This window comes from Panthera tigris, chromosome A2 (assembly GCF_018350195.1).
Source record: "Panthera tigris isolate Pti1 chromosome A2, P.tigris_Pti1_mat1.1, whole genome shotgun sequence".
Classification (NCBI taxonomy): domain Eukaryota; kingdom Metazoa; phylum Chordata; class Mammalia; order Carnivora; family Felidae; genus Panthera; species Panthera tigris.
Genome location: NC_056661.1, coordinates 35,211,463 through 35,232,871, shown reverse-complemented (window position 1 = coordinate 35,232,871; position 21,409 = coordinate 35,211,463). Strand labels below are relative to the sequence as shown.

Sequence of the window (21,409 nt, the reverse complement as noted above, 5' to 3'; positions counted from 1 at the left end):
CATTCAGGCAAGAGTATATTATATTTCCTTCTTTTGATTCTCGCCTGGGCTCAAAATATTCCTTTTGGCGTGTTTTCAGAATTTCGCTATGTCGGATAGGTACACACACAGTTAATGGGACTTCCAGAGAATGACCAGAATATACTTAAATGAAGTAATTTAATAGTCAGAATACTGATAGAGTCCACACTTTTGAGCCATAGGGGAAGAAGAAAATAAACTTAGCTTTTACTGATTCAGGTGGGAAAAATTATAGTCCTAATGTGAAAAGACTGATCTAGTTCACCAAGAAACACATGCAGACAAGAGCAGAGGAACCTTCAGTACTGAAGTTAGGAAAACAAAGTTAATGGTAGTAATCTTGAGGTATTTTATCAATCAAAAGTAATGTGAGGTGTCTGTTGCCTCTAGATCAGGGCTAGTCATAGGGGAGGCACTCAGCAATTGTGTGTTGAATGACTAGGTGATTGAACAACAACAACAAAACCCACTCCCTTTCCCGGGGCTTGGAATTTCTCCCTTCTGTCACCACCCGGCTTGGTTGACTTCTAAAGGATGCATGTATTCCCAGTTCCAACTGCAGGAGTCTCTCCTTGCCTCTCTACATGCAAAATGCCCTGACCTGCTACAAAACACATGAAGGTTCAGCATACATTTATTTAAATTATATGAAATCACAGTATTTATTTTGCAAAAAAAAAAAAAAAAAAAAGATAAGAAGTGTGCAAATGAAAGAGAAAATGGGAAAAAGTAATTTGATTGCAAATTCGGGATGTCCTCTCATATTTAGGCCATCTCATCTCAGAGTAGCATTCCAGGGTTAAATGCTCTAGTTTTTATATGCAAGCCAAAGACTTCATCTTATACAGAATGGAACAAAGAGAAAACAAACTTCACTAACTCTAACAGCTCGGCTGGGCGGGCCTTTTTGATTTATGAGCCCTCACACCCATCTCCATTGTGGCATTAAATAGGGCCACAATGTATCTAATACCTCTGTCATCAAGATTCACTGAAGACACATTTGCATCATTTTTATGAGCTATTTATACGATTTACACGTTACAAGTTGAATCTGAAATCAACCCCAGCACAAGATGCCATGCCACGCTACTGTACATGTTATACGTTCAAGGACAGCACAGTTAATGAAAAGGGGAGGGGCGCCTGGGTGGCTCAGTTGGTTAAGCATCTGACTTCGGCTCAGGTCATGATCTCACAGTCTGTGAGTTTGAGCCCCGAGTTGGGCTCAGCTCGGAGCCTGGAGCCTGCTTCAGATTCGGTGTCTCCCTCTCTCTGCCCCTCCCCTGTTCATGCTCTGTCTCTCTCTGTCTCAAAAATAAATAAACATTAAAAAATTTTTTTTAAAAAAGGAGGATTCCCAAGGAATGCCGGGAGAACCTCCACTTGGACCCCGCAGTAGAGTAGGCAGGCACTTCTGAACAGACAATGCTGCAGAGCAACTTCAGGCAGACACATGCCAGCCTAAAAGACGTGCTGAAATCTGAAGCCTATTTCCTATCAATCTTGGGCTGTCAGGAGGATAAAGATCCAGCAAAGCTGTTTGTCTGGGATTTCGATATTCAGGTTGCTCTTCAAGGTAGATTTTGTAAAGGGATTGGGGGAAGCCTCTTCATGGATTTTAATTTCAGCTGATTCTTACTGAAAGGTATTGATTGATCTCTGGAACTTGTTAAGTGCAAGGTGGAGATAATGGCTCTGATTTCACAGCGAAGAGACCCAAAGTGAAACCCGCCCAGCGCTCATAGTGGCTCTTCTTGTGCCAAAAAACACGAGACAGTTTTTCATGACTATAGCACACTACTTTCAAACCAAGGAGGTTGGTTGTTGGTAAGGAAACCAAAGGTATTATGCGGCTATCCGCCTAGCAGTGGCGGATGCTAACGACAGTTCTAAAATGAAATTTGCAGTCACAGGTATTCAGAGATAAGCTAAAGATGCCAGCCCTATTTGGAAATGACTAAAGACAGCACATAGGATTTTTTTTTATTATCTTGGTTAAATTAATAGGAAACATAAAACCTGGGAGATGAGACCATAGGCTTTCTTTGTCCTTTCTATTGATTGGATAAAGGGTCCCAAAGGACTCAAAAGTATTTAAAAATAAACAAACTGTATTTTTCTCCTGTTTGTTACCCGTGCCTTGCAAGCAAGACTTTTTCCCTCCTCTCTACCGCAGTTGGCAGAAATTAGTTTCCAGTTAAAAAATAAGGCTTATTGGGGCACCTGGGTGGCTCAGTTGGTTAAGCGGACGACTTCAGCTCGGGACATGATCTCGCGGTCCGTGAGTTCAAGCCCCGCGTCAGGCACTGTGCTGACAGCTCAGAGCCTGGAGCCTGTTTCAGATTCTGTGTCTCCCTCTCTCTGACCCTCCCCTGTTCATGCTCTGTCTCTCTCTGTCTCAAACATAAATAAACATTAAAAAAAAATTTTTTTAATAAAAAAAATAAAAAATAAAAAAAAATAAGGCTTATTTATCAGATATTCATGATAAAGTGGCGATCATTATTATTGCAGTTATTTTTAATACCTCTTGCCAATGCTCTACTTTCTCGTTTAAGATCATGGACCTCACGAAGTTTCCTACCTGCCACTGAATACATTGACCTCAGAATGAGTTTCAACGTGAAACTCCAGAACCCATTTTGAAGCACAGAGACAGCAGGCAAAAATAGAAAGAAGCTAACAAAGATAACCGTGATGAAGAAACAACAGCTTTCCCAGGCCCTTTCTGAATACGCATCGAATGCATGTTTTCCATAGCATACTGACTGCTTCTGAGGTAAAGTTGAATTAAAACGCAAGGACCAGGCTAAGATAACCCTACAATGCAATAGAAGAGTTAGTTAATATTGCAAAAAAGAACCTGAGAACATTTCCCTCAGGGTTTCTTAAGTCAGAAAATAGCAGTGGTTAAAGGGTGATGGAATTAATATATCTGAGTTCTAACTCATCTCCCTCATTTATTAGCTAAAAATCTGAAGGAAGTAATTTCTCTGTGCCTCAGGTTTCATCTACAAAATGGGTATGTTAGTATCTGGCTCAAGGTGAGGGAGGACATAAATTAAAGCTAGCACTGGATTTACGGTTTTCTCTGGCACATTATTCATATTCCAAAGATTATAGCTGTTATTGTAGAAATGAAAATGAGGATAATATTGATCATTTCACAGCTTATTCATGGTCAATCATCCTAGCTGAAAATGTAGGTTACTGAACTGTTTCCTATTTTGTATACAATACAGATAAAACAGGTTAGCATTAATGAATCACTTCGGTGTAGAGCAGACATTTTTTTAATTAAAAAAAAATTTTTAATGTTTATTTTTGAGAGACAGAGCATGAGAGGGGGAGGGGCAGAGAGAGAGGGAGACACAGAATCCGAAGCAGGCTCCAGGCTCTGAGCTGTCAGCACAGAGCCCGACACAGGGCTCAAACCCATGAGCTGTCAGATCATGACCTGAGCTGAAATCCAATGCTTAACTGACTTGAGCCACCCAAGTGCCCCATGGCAGACATTTTAATAAGCAATGTTGATGCATTTTCTCAGTCGGCACAACAGGCATGTTAGCCATCTTGCCGATGAGGAAACTGAGGCCTAAGAAATCACGTAATTCACCTGAAGCCTGACACTTGAAGCAAAGCCAGAGGAAAATAAACAAACAAGCCAGCAAAAAAGCAACTCTGATTTCAAATCCAATGAGTATGACCACTAAGAGAACACTTCATAAATTCATACTGCATGCCTACCTTTGGATGTTCATCGTTTCCCAGAGACTCTGGTTAGAGGGAGTAAGCCAGAAAGCCAAACGCTCGAAGGTACAATGGCTGCTGGTCTAACAGTCTCTGCCTTCTTCCAGACTTAACTCAGGATCCCAGATGCTCTTCTTTGCTTTTGTGTCAGAAACACCAGGCCGGCGCTTAGGCTTTATTTACCCCATCCCCATCTACTAGCTTACTGTGCCGCAGATCTTAGTTCCTTCAAAAGCACTCAGCATCCGAAACGGTATCCTGGAGGCGAGCGCAGCCTGCTTGACCCTGGGGTTTAGAGCAGCCAGGTAGTTGCAGGGGAAAAAAAGCAATAACCTAATTACTGCAACCACCTGCTGCCCTCGCTTTTGTGTTCCTGACTGCAGGCAGGTGCTAAGCTAGCATGCTTGGATCAATTAGAAATTGTAACTGAAGCTGACTGCAATTAATTATATAACTTTAAGCTGTTCAAGCTTAATACCCGCTCCCCCCCCAAATTACTTCATGAAACTGGGCTATAGCGGATTGCAGCAAATAAAGAAAAAGAGCTATGAATAAGGTTTCTGTAAGTGTTGTCTTCAGGTGTGGATCATACCCAATCTTCATATGTCATGTGCATGGCCAACTTGTTCCATTTACCCATTATTAATGAAATGATTCGTGAATTTCCAACTTGTGGCCCAAGACTGAGAAGTGTGGCTGTTCCTCTCACAGACCGCGAGGGAGGTGACTTCTCCCTTGGGCCGTGCTGTGATGGTCTTCAGTGAGGTACAGGGCAGTGCAGTAGATTAGGGACTATGGAATGGTAGGGATCAAGGTTTGAGTTCTGGCTCCGCCCTTAGGCAACGGGATAAGGGATAACCTCTACCCCTGCTTCCTCATCTGTAAAATAGGGATAATATTAACACTGGAGAAACTCATCAAAACAGAGTATACACATTGATGGATGTGCTGTCTGGCATAAATTGATGCTTGATAAATGCTGATATGCCACCACCGGCTGCTAACCTTTGCAAATTTCAGGGGATGAGCAAACCTACTGAGGCTCTTTCACAGTGATAGCTCCCCCACTGACCAGGAACTACACTGTGATACGGTCGTATCTATGGTACCTGGGCTCTTGTCATGGACTATACCCAATAAGGTGTGTGTCCAGCAACCAGAAATGTAACTTCTTCCAATCCCATTTTCCACATCTTAAAGTAAGGAGAAACGTTACCTGTTTCATAGGGTTGCTTCAATGACTAAATGCCATAGGGCAGGGCTCTGATAGGCATAAACATTAGCAAGACATGCTAACATTTACTCATGGCAAAATAATTTCTTGGAATTATAATTTGTATTTTTTTCTCTTGGCATTTTCCCCTGTCTTCATTCCACAATGGTAGCCAAGCCCGTCAAGGCTTCTCGCTTCAGGAATCTTGGTAAGGCTGAAAATATCGGTCAAACTAAATGTCCCAAGGGCACTAGGGGAGTGGGTGCGGGTGGGGGCAGGTGAGGGCTGAGAAGTCTTGTGAGAATGGCAGAAGTTCTGCAAGACAGAGGAGAACCATCCCCAGACCAGGAAAGAGAAAGGATGTCTGTGAGTCTCCAGAGCAAGGAAATCTACATGTGTTCTCTGGCAAAGCCTGGAATACTAGCAAGAACATTAGGTAGATAGCTATATGCTGCCCTGAGAAAGATGAACTGAGAACATCATGGTTTCCAGCCTCAGCATGAATCCCCACAGGGGTAGGAAAGAAGAAAAACATGAGCCTGGAAGAAATGGCATGAGTTTGAGTAAGAGGATGGGAAGGGTGTTAGCTGCAATCCTAATAAGCTAATGAGGCCCCCTTTGGCAACAAGTTACCTAGATTTTACTCTAATCTAGAAGCAAGAGGAGTGAAGATTATATAGTTGGAAGTGGGTGAATACTATTAAATCCATTTCCTTTTCTTGAACACACAGAGAAACTACCTTTACCAGCCTTCCTTGTGGTTAAGGTGGGTCATCGCAGTTAGATGTGGCCAATGGAAAATGAGGAGACGTGATGTACACAAGTCCCAGGCCTCTAAAACCCTTCAGGTGATGTGTCATAGTCTTTGCCCATTAGCTGACTCTATGCATAGGATGCAGTTAGAGAATGGATGGAAGGATAGAGAATCCTTGAATTGCCACATGAAAAGTCACTTGCCAAATATGTAATCAGAGTATGAAAAGACTAAGAGCGGCACCTGGGTGGGTCAGTCGGTTAAGCATCTGACTCGATTTCCACTCAGATCATAATTTCACGGTTCATGGGATGGAGCTCCTTGTTGGGCTCTGTGCTGACAGCGAGAAGCCTACTTGAGATTCTCTTTCTCCCTCTCTCTCTCTCTCCCCACCTCCCCTTCCCACACAGGCACGTGCATATGCCCTCTCTCTTTCTCAAAATGAAAAATAATTGTTTAAAAAGACTAAGGGATAAATTTATATGCTATTAACCCCACAAAAATTGAATGCCATTTATTAGAATGGCTTGCATTAAATACTCTTTTTTAAAATTTTTTTAATGTTTATTTATTTTGAAGAAAGAGAGACAGAGTGTGAGAAGGGGAGGGGCAGAGAGAGAGGGAGACACAGAATCCGATGCAAGCTCCAGGCTCTGAGCTGTCAGCACAGAGCCCGATGCAGGGCTCAAACCTATGAACCGTGAGATCATGACCTGAGCTGAAGTCGGACGCTTAACTGACTGTGCCACCCAGGCACCCCTAAATACTCTTATTAATAAAATGTCTGGGGGTGCCTGGGTGGCTCAGTCGGTTGAGCGTCCGACTTCAGCTCAGGTCATGATCTCACGGTCTATGAGTTTGAGCCCCACGTCGGGCTCTGTGCTGACAGCTCAGAGCCTGGAGCCTGCTTCAGATTCTGTGTCTCCCTCTCTTTCTGACCCTCCCCCGTTCATGCTCTGTCTCTCTCTGTCTCAAAAATAAATCAACATTAAAAAAATTTTTTAAATAAAATGCCTGACATAGAATTTTTTATCAGCCCTAAAAGGTGTAGGATAGAAAACAGAATTGAAGTTGATTTAAGACAAATAATCAAATACATGTCATACGTGAATTTGTGCATAACTTTATTACAAAAAGATGGATTTTACATGCAGCAAACTAAGAAATAAGTGGGCAAAAAGAGTTACATAAGGCAAGTCGTTTACACCATGGGTTGTTCTGATAACAACTCAAGAAGTCATATGACAGGGTTCTCTCCAGAAACACACCAAGGTTGGGGTGACTGTCCCTTAGTCATCTCACCACGAGAGTGCCCACAGATCACAACACCATCTGACTCAACCACCTCTATGAAGTCCTATCTGCAAATATGCATGATGCTACTAATACCTGCAGGTATGAACAGGCAAAATGGACTTGTCTCCGAGAGCTCAATTTCAAAGCCCTCCAAAGCTGTAAATGAGCTTTTCAAACTCTAAGAAACACCCTCATTTCTATCTGTATCTTGCGGCTTTGCAAACAAAGTTCTCATTCCCTCCAGCCCCTCATCTTTCCACGTTTTCAGCTTCTAATTATGACCTTCCCGTTCTCCCCAACCTGCAGCAGTTTCTAATTGGTCCTTGAAAGTGTCCTGTGACCTGTAATAAACCATTTTATCCATTCCAGTGATTTGAAGCATCTGGGAAATAAATTCTATTAGAATGCTAATTGGGCCTGATGTGAACAGTTCACTATTGATCTATGAGGAGACATACCTGACACAGCGCCGGATCGTGTTAGACTTCGTGACATTTAAAAATATTTGCTGAGAAAATTATGCTACACCCAGTCACCTGGGAGAAAATGACAGCTGAGCTTTGAACAGAGTATAGCTCATTTTATCTATTCATTGGCAAGAAGGATATCCATTGATTTTCGTGCTCACCATTTACCCCTCTTGCTTGTAGTAGCAAGACCCAACTTTCCTTTAAGAACCAAGCCTTCCTCACTTGGTTCATGAGTGACTGATTCCCCCTCTCACTGCCTCTTTCTCCTAGGTTCAGGGCTGTGTACAAGATCCAGTTTGGCCATACTTGGGGAGCATGGCATGCCCTAGCTTCTATTTGGTTCAGGAAGATTATGGCAGCAATCTGGGCCCAAGTCCTAGGGTTTTTGAAGGAATTATGTTCCCACCAAAGTTCTAACCTGACAGAAGAGAAGCCTGGAGGTGGTGGGGGGCCACCTCATCACTGATGGGAAGTGGCTACTTAAGAATGAAGCCAAAAGGAAGAGAGGAGCACCAAAACATGGAGAGAAGGGGGTTCCTGGTGATCATGTTTGAGCACCTGGGTGTAGCTGTATTGCACATAGTCAAATGAATCTCCTTTGATGCTTCATCCTGTTTGAACGGGAGTTCTCTAAAAGCATCCAGCCTAAAACCATGGGACTGAATTAAACTGGCAACATCAGATTTTCATAGAGGTGGTGTATTCAGTCATCATTTACTTCTGGGCGTCCAAAATCATCTCACTTGCTGCCTTGTACCAATGTGACCATGGTACTAGTTACTCTTCAAGGGACTTTTCAAAAAGTATGAGCTTTTTACCTGAGTAAAATTTATATGCGTTCCAGGGAGAGTTGGGAACGTTTTGAAAAATTGTAGATTCCTAAGCCATATATGGGCAGATTCTGATTTAGGAAGTCTTTTGAACATTCCACAACTCAGCATTTTCAACAAGCAGCCTAGATGATTCTGATACAGGTAGCCACATTTTAAGAAATATTACTGTGACGCACAGATCAGAACTGAGGGACTCAAGTCATATTCATGTAAATTTCAAGTCCTGGTTTCTACTGCCTACGAAGTATACCTTGGACGAATGGCTTAATCTTTCTTTGCTTCTGCTTCCTAGTTTACAAATGAAGATAATAAAGCCATCATAGAGGGCTTTGCAAGATCATGTTTGTAAAGAATTTAGCGCAGTCTATCATACCAGTAAAGGCTCCATTGAATGGTATCTGTTGGTAATTCATTTGCATGGATTAGCTTCTCAGATAAACCAGTTATTACTCCTTAGAATTCAGCAGCATGTAAGACCTGGTAACAATGAGACAGAGGGTATAAAGTTTTGGTGCAGAAAAAAGGAGGCAGCCTTTACTTTTCACCGTGATAAATGTTCTGGTTTACAAAGAACAGGAAAATTGTAAGGGAAAAAATATCTATCTTATCTATTATTGGGCCAAAAAACCCTTAGGGCATTATGCTTGCCAATATGATTTTATTCTTCCCACCAAAAACTTCCGTACATTAAATAATAACTACCCAGACACAAAAGTGAATGAGGCGATGGGACCAAAATAGCATCACAAAACATGTTGCCCCTTGTGTAACAGGTGGGGATGTATTCGAGGGGGGATGTAAATGGTGAATGTGGTGGAAGGAATAAAGAGGACACCTGAAAGATGTAAGTTTGTATGGCATCCAGATATGGAGGATAGGCTTTGGAGGAGGGCCAGCCATCTTGGGTTTAAATCACAGAAGCCCCATTTATTAGATTGAGCCATCATGTTAATGAGTCACTTAGCCTCCAGTTCCCAGGACATAAGAAAAAATGAAGCCAATCTTGTTAGGTTATATTGAGGACCCAGTGAAATAATGATGTAAATGTCTAATAGAAGGCTTGACACATGATCTACGCTCTGAAATGTAGCCATTATTATTATTTATAATTAATAATAGTATTATAATAACAATAGTATTGTTTAGTATAACAATATTATTTACGATAGTAATTAATATTATTGTTGTGGGTTTTTGTGGAGATTTTTTTTAAATGGCAAGATGAGGGGGTGCCTGGGTGGCTCAGTCGGTTGAGCATCTGACTTTGGCTCAGGTCGTGATCTCCCGATCCATGAATTCGAGCCCCTCATCAGGCTCCAGCTCAGAGCCTGGAGCCTGCTTCGGATTCCGTGTCTCCCTCTCTCTCTGTCCCTCCCCCGCTCACACTCTCTCTCTGTCTTTCTCAAAACTAAATAAACATTTAAAAAAATGGCAAGATGAGGATGTTTTGCAGGAAGAAAAAGGATTCAAAACATTGGATATTTCTGCAAGCATTGACAGTGAGGAGAAGTAATAATCATATACACCCCAACCTATCAATTTCAGTACACTGGGGGGGGGGGGGAAACAAGAGGAAGGCTAAAACAAGTACTCGCTGTCAGTCACTGTTGCACTCCCTCATTTCATAGGTGAGGACTTGGTTGGCCTTTGCCCACAGACATGTTGGAGCAAACACCAACCACGGCTCTGACTCTAGGGATCTCCACTGGCTATCTCCAAAATCCATGTTTTAATGATTAGCCTTTGCTGCCATAACAGTTGCAAAAAAAATCAATTCGACAATTTTTTTCCTTTTCTAAAATGCCTGGTTTGGGGCTGATAAAGCAATGATTTAAGTCAATGGCCGAGGGGGGAATTCGAGTATGTTCTTAAAGGATAATCACTAGGCTCCTTCTTGGGACGCATCTGTTTTGAACAAATTTCTCCACTCTGTGCTAATTAAACAAGGAGGTGTACAAAACATGAACAGTGGAAACTGGAAACCAGCTCCATTAGTTTCTGTATCTTTGGTAACTACAGGTGTGTGTTAATGAATTACACGACTGGTAAAATAAAATTAAAGGCAGCTGCACGTGTTTACAAAACTGCAGCCACAAATTACAGGGATCTGTAGCATCCATAATTCATCCATAATTGACAATTTTCATATTACTGGAATAGAGAATCGAGTCATGCAGATGATTACAGTATTTGCCTCTCAGCACTAGAGATTCTGCTTCATTTTTCATGCAGCATCTCAAATGAAATAAATCACAGCTTTTACATGGAGCTGGACGTCAGGGTAAAGGACCAAAGTATTGCAGACAACCTACCCCCGAGTTCCACCTCCTATGCTTCCGACTTCTGACTCCCTACTATTCCCTATGTTTGCTTACCCACCAGCTTCAGAAACACATGAGCTGAGTCTGGTCTAGATACTGCTACCCAAGTCTAGAAACGAGAGCTAAGTTTTTAAAAAACGCTACGCCTCAGTCTCTTCGAGTATTAACAGAATGACAAGAGTGCCTACCTCACAAGGTCATTAAGTTTGAGTTCACTGAGTTGATATAGCTCTTCCCATAAGCAACCTGAGGTGATCCCTGAAAATAGTGTGCTATTCACTTGACCCAGAAAACCCTACAAAATCATGCAAATCAAGAGGTCCCAATCTTCGTGTTCACTTTAGGAACACATGTGCAACTGCCCAGGCCATCAAGGGTACGCACATCAGAAAAGCTCCCAAGTATCTGAAGGATGTCGCTTTGCAGAAGCGATGTGGGCCATTCCATTGCTACAAGCTACAATGGCAGAGGTGACAGGTGCTCCCAGGCCAGACAGTGGGGCAGGACACAGGGTCAGTGCCCAAAAATAGTGCTGAATTTTTACTGCACATGCTTAAAAACGCATGCAAATCCCCCAAGATGCGGTGTAGAACTTACAGGGTCCACGGTCAGATTAACCCACACATGAGCTCTCCCTGCCACACCGAGATGGTCCTCACTGAAAAAGAGCAGAATGTTCCTAAACCGGAAGAGGAGGTTGCACAGAAGAAAAAGACATCCCAGAAGAAACTGAAGATGCAAAAACTTAAGGTCCGGGAGTACATTGCTGCATAAGATAAATGCAAATAAAAGTAAAAAAAAATTGAGTTAATATAGGTACACTGCATGAAGATGGAGTAAAGGCTGGCACTAAGAGCTTAGTGAACGCTTAACTATTAACTTCTCCAAGCTTCAGTTTCCTGAGCCAGAAAATAGGGGTAAAAACATCACCTATCGCACATGGTTGGTAGGACAAGGAAGTGAGATAACACACGTGAATTGCCTAGTTTACTTCCAGATATGAGCACTCGGTTTTCCCGCCAGTAGTAGGCATAGTAATAACAGCAGCTTTACCTCAAAGGGACACAAAAAATGAATACTGTTAATTAAAAAATTATTTTGTGTAAAAATCCCACATCTTCGGCTTTTAATTTTATTTAGCAGATTTTTTTTTTTTCCATTTAGGTATTCTGATTCAGGTAATGTTGGGGATTTGATTTTCACAAGGCATCTTGGACTCAAATAAATTTGCTCTTGATTAAAAAAAAAATCTCGGGGCGCCTGGGTGGCTCAGTCGGTTATGTGTCCAACTTCCGCTCAGGTCATGATCTTGCGGTCCGTGAGTTCGAGCCCTGCGTCGGGCTCTGTGCTGACAGCTCAGAGCCTGGAGCCTGTTTCAGATTCTGGATCTCCCTCTCTCTCCGACCCTCCCCTGTTCATGCTGTGTTTCTGTCTCAAAAATAAATAAACGTTAAAAAAATTAAAAAAAAAATCTCTCCTGTAAAGAGATGGCCTGTGCATCGTTCTAGCTTTACCTCTCCAAAGAGGGCTAGCCAGAGGCACACAGATATCTCTGCTGCTTGATGACGGTGAACAAGGAGGCCGCTTTGAAAGTTACCAGAGTTGTGAGGGATCCAGCAGGGGACCTGACAGAGACAAAGCTGGGAAGCTTGAGGGACAGAGACTAAAGGCTTGTCTGAAATCTCTGTAACGTTCCCCAGAACTTTCTCAAGTACCAGTCATTTCACAGATGCTAAGTCTCGAGTCTGCCTGCATGCTGGTTCCTATCACTGAAATTTAGGAAGAGAGGACAATGCAAATACACAGTAATGACAACATACAATTTCTTAGACAAACTCATCTGAACTTGTGTCGATGTTTATTGCGCGTTAATGAGGGACCCAGCAGGTAGAAAATGCTCATTGGAACGACATGGACGAGGGAGGTTAAATACGCGAGGCTTCCAGCAAGGTACAGACTGCCGTGTTCCTTGGAATGGTCATAAAAAGGTCATATTTTTATCAGTGGTTGGGTAAATTTGTAGCACAATATGGATCCATCTTTGGTCATAACCATTCATCAGAAATAAGTAACCTGTAAGAGAAGCAAATGATAAGCAAATTGATCTGTAGCAATTAATTAGACATACCAGATAACAAAGTTGCTCCTGACTCTTCCGCAGAGGACCATTGTGCACCCAGGCACTGGGCAGCCGTCAAATACAAGCAGCACTGACAGGAGAACAAGGGTCCCGCTTTTCCTCAAATTTCTGCAGCAGGTAATCAAAGACACCACACCTTTTACTTAATGCTCAGCAAGGGAGAGGACGTATTTCTTTCAGAATAAGAGCAGGTTGTAGTATTTTAGATGCATTTGGTGGAACAGTTTACCAAGTGTGTTCTCTACACAAGCTCACATTTCAATTGCACACTAGGTCTGAGAAGGAGACAGGGTAGATGCAAATGGCATCCGACACCCAAGGAATATTACATCCAGGGGGGCTAAATGTCTTTGCGAGTAATGCATCTTTAAGTGGATGAAAGAGCCAGGCATGGAACTGATGTCCAGTGCAGGTATGGAAAACATTTCTCTTTCAAATATTTCAAGGGCTGCAAGGAAATTCTTAGCTCTGGGCCGATAGCAGACACAGATAGAGGCATGCATTCAATAGCACGGAGGCTTTAGGGAGTATTTAAAAGTCCTCTTGCTCTTTCTCCATCCAATCCGTCAGTGCCAGTGTCCCCATGTTCCCAGCCTGATTTAAGTCATGTAAGTCTGTTTAGACAAGAAACCTATCGTATAGAGGTAGGTCTAACACTTCAGAAGTTATCACGTTTAGCATCTGATCACAATGTGTTAGCAGGTACGCTATTTCGACTTCTGAGCTGTCCCCAGATGTACTCTGTTAGGAGAATCTCTCCCTCCTGTCCAGCGTTGTCCAACGTCCATTCTACATCAGCATCTCCTGGAGAGAGTTTAACAACTATTGATATCAAGGTTGCACCCTCCCAAATATCTGATGTAACGAATCCAGTCAAAAGACACTTGGAAAATATGTAAGGGAAGTTCTACATTTGACCATGTAAAAGGGTTTTGTTAGTTGTTTTTTTCCCCAGTAGGGTTTCTCAGAGTTTTTAATACATTCACGCATCATGTGACTCTCCAAGATGGGGAACCATAGTTGATAGAGTTTGGCAAACTTATTTCACTCCAAAGTCTTTTCGGTGTTGAACATTTCCTGGGACTCTTGTTGCATACTGACCTAATGAATTCTAGGAGAGAAGGAGGGATGTTTTCATCAGCTCTGAATTCAACAGGAGCCACAAGGCACCTACTAAAGAGAAAGACTGCATCCAAAGAAAGATATGTTTAAGACGACCTTCCTAGTCTAGAGCCTCTTGACACAGCGAGGTCCCTGCACCAGCCTCACCCGCCTCCTGGGGAGGTGGTTAGAAACGCAGAGTCTCAGGTCCCATCCCAGACCCAAGGAAGCAGCATCAGCATTTTGACAAGATTCCCGGGGAAGTCACAGGCACGTTAAAACTTAAGAAACCTTGGGGCGCCTGGGTGGCTCAGTCGGTTGAGCGTCCGACTTCGGCTCAGGTCATGATCTCGCGGTCCGTGAGTTCGAGCCCCGCGTCAGGCTCTGTGCTGACCGCTCAGAGCCTGGAGCCTGCTTCAGATTCTGTGTCTCCCTCTCTCTCTGACCCTCCCCTGTTCATGCTCTGTCTCTCTCTGTCTCAAAAATAAATAAACGTTAAAAAAAAATTAAAAAAAAAAAAACTTAAGAAACCTTGCTATAATCCACCATTTTTTCAACCCCTTCCCAGGTTTCATCATTCTGGCTTTGAGGCAGATGTCACCAGTGGGTCGACAGGAGGACTTCCTGTAGCACACCTTGTGCGCTCCACTGATGGACAAGGACAGCTCAGACTCTGGTGGCACAACTCCAGGGGCATCAGGCACAAAGAACATAAAGGAGACACGGTCCCCAAGAGTTGTGTCAACCAAAGAAATATTTTCAAAATTGACACCATACCATGTAGATTATAGAGACTTCATACATGAGTCCTGTCAAAGAGCTTTAATTGAGTCAAGCTCATCGATAACTGTTAATACTTTTTGAGAACTTAATAGGGTCTAGCACCTTGATGTCACTTTACAGTCTTTATTTTATATTCTCAGTATGACAACACTCTAAGATATAATCTGTTATTGCCCTCATTTTTGATGAAACAGAGGTTGCTATGAGTTTATAAAAGATGTCATGCTCAAGGTCAAAGAATTGATAATAACATACGTGGGATTAGACTCTTGATCTAATGCTGAGACCACGGTCTTACTATAGAAAAGCTGAATTAAGAAAAAGATCTGTAGGATAGATTATTGAGGTGAGAAATTACAGGAGAGTTCAGGGATCATACCTGAAGAGAGAGGTTAATATGAAAGGCATGGCTAGAATGTGTTCTTAGGGGACTAGGTTTTGCCCAATTTAAAATTGAAAAACACTGCATAAGTAGACAATGATGAAAAAATATTTGCTACATGATTACACCGTCTGATCACACTAACAGATAATTTCCATAGGCATTTAAAAATCTTCAAATAGCTACTCTCTTGTTTTACGCTCACCATAGTCCAGTGGAGACTTTCACCACTTACATGTTCAGGGACAAGGTAAGTCCCAGGGATTTAAGAACTTCTCCTGAGATCTTGAAGCCTGGAAGTGATGACGGTGAGATCCAAAACCAGGTCTTAAAACTTTCATACTCTGAGCTCTCTCCACTACAGCATAGCCACCTTCCCAACCGTCAGATGAATGTCAGGACCTTGAGAATAAAAGACAGTAGATCCACTTCTCAGCTGGCCAGCCTGGCCTGGACAGCCAACAGACACAAATGAGAGGGCTCATGGAAATGAATTGATAGAACCACAATAACAAAATTTAGAAAATGCCTTCCAACAATTTTTCACACTTTAGCAGACATTTGGTTCTGACAAATGGTCGATTCTGGTACCTAAGAGCACAGAAAGTTATTTTTCCACAGTCCTTAAATTTGATTTTTTTTCTCTCTTGAAAAAAAAAATGTTTCTGCCAAGCCTACTAAAAAAAAAAAAAAAGGAAGAAAAGAAAGTCTCCTCCAGGTCTCCTGCTGACATAAAGGGCATTCTGGATAGTGCGACAGCTCGGCAAGCCCTATCATTAGTACAGGCCACAGGGACAGGGAGAGAGAGGAATTAGGCCAGGTCACAGATGAACGGTGTTCTAGAATTCTAGGGTCAGCAAGGATTTTGAGAAGTCAGTGCGTCCATTCCTCTGTTTCCAGGAATGATTCACCTTTCCCCAATAATATGGACCATGATAGAGCGAGTTTATTCTATTTTACAGAATACTGGAAGACAGGTTTTTCTGTGGATCAACACTTTGCAAACACCTGTCCACTCTTACACATCTTGTGTTGGTTTTGGCTGTCAACTGACCATTTTTTGCCTTCTCTCCTCCCCACCCCCCCACCCCCCCATTCACCCAGGAGACACGTGACAATGTCTGGAGACTTTTTTCATTGTTAAGACTGGAGAGGAGTTCACTACTGGCATCTAGAAGGTCGAACCCGGGATGTTGCTACATACCCCACAGTGACAGGACAGCCCTGCAGCCAAAAATTATCTGCCCCAAAATTGAATAGGCCAAGGTGGAGAAACTTTACAGAAGAGAGAAGGGCAGTCATCCTTTGTATATTGCTGTCACAGTGTGGATGGGAAGGTAGGTAACACAATATTTGTTGATACAAGTGCCTACCCATAGTAGGCTAAAGTTCTATGCTTCAGAAACACATTTCTTCATAAGACATTTAAAGGATATGCAGAATCCTTTTTTTTTTAAGTCATACTGACTTAACTCTTTACTGACTAGCTGGGCTTAGCTATTGGACAATAATTCCATGAGGGCAGAAACCGTATACGGTGAATCTCTACTCTCCCAGGGTCTACCACAGAAAATCGCAGTTGGTAGATGCTTCATATGTTTTAAAAGTCTCTATGTAAAAATTCAAATTATCTGGTTATATAAAAACCTAGGTGGATTTTCACCAAATTAAGGGCATGTGCTAAGATGGTCTATCTTAAAGTTACTGGTTATTTTGTGTACTTGATATTTTGGTGCTCCCTGGGTAAGGCATCTCAAAAACATGGATAGTCTTCCAGAATAGTTGAAACCAAGGAATCTTTGTGACTGTAATTGGGGCATGGCGTGCCATATGTGTGAAGATTTTATACAATAAAAAGTAACTGTGGTTTCCAAAGTGAGTCCCAAAGAGAAAATCATAGAGGTAAATTCTGCAAATTATGGATGTTGCTTTGCTTCCCACAAGGGCAACCCTATTTAGTTATGTAGTGGTCCACTTCTTGGAAATAAGCCACCTCTGAGAGGAAAGTCTTAAAGAGAATCAGAGCTGAGCAATTCATGGCATGGGGTGTATTTAAAGTGCTCTTGGAAAGCTACCAATTACCAATATCACAGACACAACCCATTTCTGTTTTAACAGGAACTGCTTTAGCCCATCCTGTTAGAGTAGGAGGCTTCACCAACTTCCTTTAGACTTTAATTGATAACACACAAATCTGTTGCCACAGATGGTTGGGTGGGCAGCATCTGAAGCTGAGGTCTGGAAGAAGGCTTCCCACCCCCAGCAGATGCAAGAACATTCAAGAAGTGTCGATGCAGGGTGCACCATGGAAACAGAATTGAGGGAAGAGCTCTGGGTTGCACATCAAAGCACAAGGGGTCTGGATTAAAGGTGCCCCTGCATGAAGAAGGTTACAAGGTTCTAGCTCATCTTTATGTCATGTGCGAATCAGATCATATGGTTTTGAATCCCAGATATAGCAGCCATTAACCATGGGATCTTGGGCAACTTATCTAACTTCTCCAAGCTCTGCCGTTCCCCATATGCAATGGAGATTGACATCATACCTCTCTTTTTAGATTTTGAGAAGCTTGAATGAGATATAAAGACATTTTCTATTAATTATTAGTATTTCCCCATGTATAAAAGAGAATATCCTTGAAATAATCTCTGTTTTCCTTGTCTTGGAAAATTTTTTGTTTGCTCACAATATGGCATGCAGGATCTATGGCATCCCATTGATCTACAGGTAGAACGGCAGAACTCAACAGTTAGTAAGCTCAGTGACCTCAGATTCTTTAGGGACAACTGAAGGAATCTCGTATAATGCCTACTGCTCAAAGAAAGTAGAAATGACCTGTGAAGGTAGATATCTCAGAATGAGGAGAAACTTCACTGAACTGGTCTCTTTCAATGGCAGGTGATTGAAAGTTAACAAAAACTGCCTGACGGAATAAACAGGAACACATCAATGGACTCTCCTTCCAGATGAGAAGCCCAGTGCAAAGCTTTAGGCCAGGTGGTATCTAGCTGATGAAAAGAGATCATGGGGACTCTGTTTCTATCTCTTGGCTTTACTTCCTTTTGTGTTGACTTTGCTCTCAGCAAGGCCTTCTGCAGGGGTGACTCCAACAGCTCCAAATATATATCCTCTCACTGTCAAGGCCAACAGACCAAAATGCATCTTTCCCCTTCACTCTTGTAAAAGGCTAAGGATTTAATCTGTTTTGGTCAGACATGGGTTGTCTGCCTACTATGGGCAATCAGAACACGTTCGTGGGTTGAGGAGGGAAGAACGAATGATATATGCACTTCCCCCACTAAGAAATGTGCAATCCAAATGTAGTGGGTATCATTCAAGGCGACTGAAGAGAAAAGGGTATGATTCTTTTTTTTTTTTAATATATGAAATTTATTGTCAAATTGGTTTCCATACCACACCCAGTGCTCATCCCAAAAGGTGCCCTCTTCAATACCCATCACCCACCCTCCCCTCCCTCCCACCCCCCATCAACCCTCAGTTTGTTCTCAGTTTTTAAGAGTCTCTTATGCTCTGGCTCTCTTCCACTCTAACCTCTTTTTTTTTTTTTCCTTCCCCTCCCCCATGGGTTTGTGTTAAGTTTCTCAGGATCCACATAAGAGTGAAACCATATGGTATCTGTCTTTCTCTGTATGGCTTATTTCACTTAGCATCACACTCTCCAGTTCCATCCACGTTGCTACAAAAGGCCATATTTCATTCTTTCTCATGGCCACGTAGTATTCCATTGTGTATATAAACCACAATTTCTTTATCCATTCATCAGTTGATGGACATTTAGGCTCTTTCCATAATTTGGCTCTTGTTGAGAGTGCTGCTATAAACATTGGGGTACAAGTGCCCCTATGCATCAGTACTCCTGTATCCCTTGGATAAATTCCTAGCAGTGCTATTGCTGGGTCATAGGATAGGTCTATTTTTAATTTTCTGAGGAACCTCCACACTGCTTTCCAGAGAGGCTGCACCAATTTGCATTCCCACCAACAGTGCAAGAGGGTTCCCGTTTCTCCACATCCTCTCCAGCATCTATAGTCTCCTGATTTGTTCATTTTGGCCACTCTGACTGGCGTGAGGTGATATCTGAGTGTGGTTTTGATTTGTATTTCCCTGATAAGGAGCGACGTTGAACATCTTTTCATGTGCCTGTTGGCCATCCAGATGTCTCCTTTAGAGAAGTGTCTATTCATGTTTTCTGCCCATTTCTTCACTGGGTTATGTGATTTTCGGGTGTGGAGTTTGGTGAGCTCTTTATAGATTTTGGATACTAGCCCGAAAAGGGTATGATTCTTGATCAACGCAGAAGCTGAGGCGCCTGGGTGGTTCACTCTTGTTTTCAGCTCAAGTCATGATCTCAGGATTGTGAGTTGGAGCCCTGAGTTGAGCTACACGCTGACAGCATGGAGCCTGCTTGGGATTCTCTCTCTCTTCTTTCTCTCTCCCTCCCCTCAAAGTAAATAAATACACTTTAAAAAATGAAAAAAAATGCAGTAGTTTAATCTGGAAGGAGTTTCTGGAACAGAAAATTCATTTTGATATTCTAGTAAAAGAGTAACATACTCAGCTGCTTCTGAAAGAGACCCTGTCCTCTTCCTTCAAAGCTTTAGGATAGTATCACCTTTATAGGCAATGAGCAAAGAACACTGGTCCCCAAATCAGCTGCCCCTTTTGAATCAATTGTGATGACTAACATCAAGTGCGGTTGTCCCCAAATTACCCTCCCACTCAAGATGTGAATAGACAGACAATGTGATTGGTTGGAGCCCAAGACTGTTCTCGCTCCTATCTACTACACGATATCCACTGCAGTTTGAAATGCAAGAGTCAAACCAAGTCCAAGGTAGCACAGGAAAGTGGTGTTGGTTGACACCTAGTGTTTAGGAAGGACTTATTTAGAATTTCACATGCCTTATTTCATTTAGTCCTGACAACCGCTCCATGGGTTAAGTACCACTAATATCCTCATTTGCAGATACGAAAACATGAGCTGTAGGTCCAAGATCACATACAGCTAATAAACAGAAGAGCCAGCCACTGCTGAAGAGCTCGTAGTCTTAACCACTCTATGTTCAGTTTCCTGTGTTGACATGAGTTGGGACAGAAATAGATGAGTGCAGGTAAGATGAGGCTTGCTGTTAATTGGAAGGGAATCCTACACCAGATTCCAGGCATTATTAAAATGCGGAAGTCAGATCTGGCATCACTGTAGGAACTCAACTTTTTTTTTTAGGGTGTTCTGGTTGTGAAAAAATTGTTGAGGTTCCAGAAACCTTCTCGTTCATCCTATTTAAAAAAGCAGTCTAAATATCCCAATTACAATGAACAATTCCATACATTTAGTTTAAAAAGAAGAAGCTGACAAAAGACCACAGACTCTTGTCTTTATAATAACAAGACACATTGTGCCTACAGTGAATCAATATTTCCCCATAATGGCACTTGTCTCCCACTGAATTCCTGGCAAATTCTGCAGAGGAAAGCAATGCTTACAGTACATTGTCACTTTGGTATTTCAGGGGGAATTATTCATCCCCACATATTATTGAAACAGTGCTCACTTTACAGAACCAGTCCCCAACTCTAATTTCCAATGGTGCATATTTCTCCTCTTACTGCTCTTTAAATGCACAATTAATTTCTAAGGTTAATTGATCTCGTATTTGGTACGTCAATATCTGCATGTGTTAACATAAATAAATATATATAATGATAGATGCAACAATGTAGTAGAAATTCATTTCCCCATGGAACTCATTAAATACAATTAAAATACGCTGGTAGTTTCCAGAATTCTAAAGGTACACCAGTGCAAATCTAAAATATTGGACAAATACAATTGGATTCTACGTGGCCACACTCAAGGAGAGTGATTCACAGAACAGAGGAATTTGCACATCCTTGCTTTCTTCACAATTTCCCCCTTGGATGATGGCATTTGGAGCGTCAAGTCCCCCAGTCCTAGAAACTTCTAGCAATGTCAAATATATCCTAATTCTACCTGAAAAAGTTTGCAGTGATTCAGTGCCCAACTAAGTACAACCTCACTATTATGGAAACCAACTATTGATAATAACAACAATGGAGCACTTAGCAATACTACTGAATGTCTGCCACAGGGCTGGTGCTGTGGACTTTCCACTGTGCATTCCTACGGCTATCGGGACTCACAAGCAAGCTGTGATGTGGGATAGATACGCCCTCTTGACTTAAGATCAAACTCTCTCTGGCTGAATGTCATCTGACAGGACATTCACTCCTTCATCTAATCATAAAGTTGAAGGGACAATGAAAAACAGGAGATTTGGAAGAAAACAAAAAAACAAGGT

General features: G+C 42.1%; 1 protein-coding gene and 1 long non-coding RNA gene across 2 annotated transcripts in view; both read right to left on the bottom strand.

The window, feature by feature from the left end:
* Positions 1-21,409, bottom strand: part of TAFA1 (TAFA chemokine like family member 1) — a 504,091-nt gene that overhangs the window by 368,035 nt on the left and 114,647 nt on the right. The gene's annotated exons all lie outside the window — the stretch shown is intronic.
* LOC122236703 lies at positions 12,503-15,864 on the bottom strand. Its single transcript, XR_006214904.1, has 2 exons — positions 15,303-15,864; positions 12,503-12,734 (listed from the first exon to the last, which is right to left on the bottom strand). It is a non-coding gene; the product is annotated as an uncharacterized LOC122236703 (long non-coding RNA).